The following is a 3,405-nucleotide window of genomic DNA, read 5'->3' as shown; positions in this document are numbered from 1 at the left end:
CCCAAGTGTAGATGAGAGCCAAAAGGGGAAATCATGAGCAGCAAATGGGCCTGGCACAAAGCAGCAGCACAGGACAAAGGCACAGGCAGGGAACAGTGCAAGAGCCACTTGAGGGCTCCGAGATGGGTCACAGCTGCTGCCGGTGGGCAAAGCCTTCAGCCTCCCCAAGGGGTTTCTGGGGGCAGAGATGGTGCAGCTTCTCTGCACCACTCAGGAGCATCTGGAGCACAGCACAGCTGCTGCTGGGAAGCAGGAAGGCTGTGACCTGGGAGTGAGAGAGCACAGCCAAACGTTGCCTTGAAAGCCTTTTCAGTGGCCTCTGAAGACAGTGACATCTTCCTGGTGGCTCTGGAGTTGAGGCACCGCTGCGGTTAGCTGCAGGCTTTTAAAGGCAAGCACAGGAATAAGGGCACCAGGAAACAGCAGAGCTCCAGAGCCTCCTACAGGCACTTCTGGGGGGCTCTGAAGCATCTCACCTAGCCCCTGCCACTCTCCCAGCCCCTTCCACCTTCCCCCGAGCAGCCTCTGCCTCCCTCCGACTCACTTCTCCCTTCCCCGAGCAGCCTCTGCCGCCCTCCGACTCCCTTCTCCCTTCCCCGAGCAGCCTCTGCCGCCCTCCGACTCACTTCTCCCTTCCCCGAGCAGCCTCTGCCGCCCTCCCACCTCCCTCCACCCTACCTTACCAGCTCCTGCTCCACCATTACCACTACCTCCGTCTTCATCTTTGTCTTCGTCTCCGTCTTCATCTCTGTCTTCGTCTCCGTCTTCATCTGCATCTTCTCACCCGCGGCAGAACCTGTGACAAGTCCTTCAAGCAGGCAAACTCCTAAACAAAGCTCAGCCTCAATAACAACAACAGCACAACCTTAGCACCGTGAGCTAAAAGTCAGCGTCGCAAATGGTCAGCAGCCTAGCCCTAAGGTGGCCCTAGCTAGCCGGGGGGCCAGCGAGGCCCCCCGGCCTTTGAAACCCTCCACCACACCCCGGTGCTCGCCCGTGCGCACTCACCTGGGATGCCGGCGGAGGATCCCTTGGCCCGCAATGGGCCCAGCTTGGGGCTGGGCTCCTCCTGCTCTGCTTATATGGGGCAGGGAGCAGGGAGGGCAAAGTGGCCACAGCTGGGGGGGGGAGGAGACTGCAATTGGCCTCAGGTGCTGCGGGGGCGGAGGGAGGAAATAGAAGGAAAACAATGCAGGTGGGGTGGAAAAGGGGAGGTGGTGGTGAAAGGAGGGAGGTGCTCCCCAAAGCGTGAGAGCTCCTAAAGCTGAAGATGTGGGAGGGGATCAGAAAGCCAGGGGTGCCAGCCACTGTCTCCAGACTTGGCATCTCCTTTGCCCTCCAACAGCAATGGCAAACTAAGCTTGCAAAGAGCAGCGCTGCCCTCTGCCCGAGCGAGAGCTTCTCTCCCTGAGGTAAACTGCTGCATCCCCCCAGGAACGTGGGCAGTCTGGAAAGGTCATTTCAGGTGATGAACTTAGAATGAGAGAGCACCAGAGAGTGTTCCAGGCTGTAATTGCTGCCCTTTGCTCTCCAGTGCATTGGTGCAACAGTGAAAAATATGCCCTAACCATAGAATCAAGCAGGTTGGAAGAAGACCTCCAACCTCACCCAGCCCAACCTAGCACCCAGCTCAACCTAGCACCCAGCCCTGGCCAACCAACCAGACCATGGCACTAAGTGCCCCAGCCAGGCTTGGCTTGAGCACCTCTGGGGAGGGCAACTCCACCACCTCCCTGGGCAGCCCATTCCAATGCCAATCACTCTCTCTGCCAAGAACCTCCTCCTATCATCCAGCCTGAACCTGCCCTGGCACAGCTGGAGGCTGGGTCCTCTTGTTCTGTTGCTGGCTGCCTGGCAGAAGAGCCCAGCCCCACCTGTCACCCAGGAGGTTCTTGCCCAACAGGCAGGCAAAGGGCTAGCTGGGTGCTGCAAACTCTGGACTGAGAGTAATAGAATCACAGAACAGTTTGTGAGGTCAGCCTGACCAACCCCCCTGCCACAAGCACTGACATCTTCAGCTGGGCGAGGCTGTTCAGAGCCCCATTCCACCTGATCCTCAATGTTCCCAGGGATGGGGATCATAGAATCAAACAGGTTGGAAGAGACTTCCATGCTCACCCAGCCCAACCTAGCACCCAGCCCTAGCCAATCAACCAGACCATGGCACTAAGTGTCCCATTCAGTCTTGTCTTGAGCAGGGACAGTGACTCCACCACCTCCCTGGGCAGCCCATTCCAATGCCAATCGCTCTCTCTGCCAACAACTTCCTCCTAACACCCCGCCTGGATCTACTACTTCTCTGGGCAACCTGCCACTGCCTCACCACTCTCACAGGAATAAATTTCTCCCTAGGCTTTAAATTTTCCTCCTTGCCCTGCCCCAGCAGGCTCTGCTCAGAATTCTGTCCCCATCTTTTCTACAGGCCCCCTTTAAAGACCACAGTGAAGTCTGCCTCAATGCCTTAAGCCTTCCACCAGAGGAGAGGAGTTCTATCCCTCTGGTCACCTCTGTGGCATCCCATGTCTTTTCGGTACTAAGGACTCCAGAGATGGACACAGGAGCCCTCGTGAGGTCCTGGTGGAGGAGGGAGACAATCACCTCCCTCAACCTGTTAGCCAGGGCACAGTTTGCCTCCTGGGCTGTGTGTGCACATTGCTGCCTCGTGTCCGGCTGTTCACCAAGCAGTAGCCCTGAATCCAGCCAGGGGAAAAGGCTCTGGGGGTGCTGGAGGATGGGAGGCTGAGCATGAGCCAGCAGTGTGCTCTGGGGGCCAGGAGGGGCAATGCCAGTCTGGGGGGGATTAGAAAGGCTGTGGTGAGTACGTTGAGAGAGGTTCCCCTGCCCCTCTGCTCTGCCCTGCTGAGGCCACAGCTGGAGTCCTGTGTCCAGTGCTGGTCCCCTCAGTTCAAGAGGGACACAGAACTGCTGCAGAGAGCCCAGCCCAGAGCCACAAAGCTGCTGGAGGGAATGGCACAGCTCTGTTAGGAGCAGAGCCTGGGGGGGCTGGGGCTATGCTGCTGGCAGAGGAGCTGAGAGGTGACCTCAGCAGTGGTCAAGGAGGGAGGCAGCCAGGCTGAATGGGCAAGAAGCTGCTGAGGTGAGGAGGAGGAGGAAGGTCTGGCTGGCGCAGTGATCTGCAGACTCTCACCCTGTGCTGGGCTGCATTGTGCTCTAGCAGTTGATTTAATTAGCACAGAAGAAGGCTGGGTTGGAAGGGTCCCCAGGGTCATCTGCTCCCATCTCTCTAGGTGACAGTGCAGCTGGAATGAGCTGGCCCAGCATCCTGTCCAGGTGAGTCTTCAAACTGTCCAGTGTAGGGCACTCCAGCACTTCCCTTGGGAGAGAAGTCCAGTGTCGGCTGGCATACTCAGAGGGCTGGCAGCGCTGCCATATGAGGAGAGGCTG

General features: G+C 58.3%; 1 long non-coding RNA gene across 1 annotated transcript; it reads right to left on the bottom strand.

Moving 5' to 3' along the window:
- Positions 1–209: 209 nt before the first annotated feature.
- Positions 210–1,108, bottom strand: LOC135179064 (uncharacterized). Its single transcript, XR_010303909.1, has 2 exons — positions 684–1,108; positions 210–382 (listed from the first exon to the last, which is right to left on the bottom strand). It is a non-coding gene; the product is annotated as an uncharacterized LOC135179064 (long non-coding RNA).
- Between the last annotated feature and the right edge of the window lie 2,297 nt (positions 1,109–3,405).

The sequence above is a fragment of the Pogoniulus pusillus genome, chromosome 10, assembly GCF_015220805.1.
Source record: "Pogoniulus pusillus isolate bPogPus1 chromosome 10, bPogPus1.pri, whole genome shotgun sequence".
In the NCBI taxonomy this organism is placed as follows: domain Eukaryota; kingdom Metazoa; phylum Chordata; class Aves; order Piciformes; family Lybiidae; genus Pogoniulus; species Pogoniulus pusillus.
Note: the sequence above shows the minus strand (reverse complement) of the source record. Positions and strands in the feature narration are given on the sequence as shown.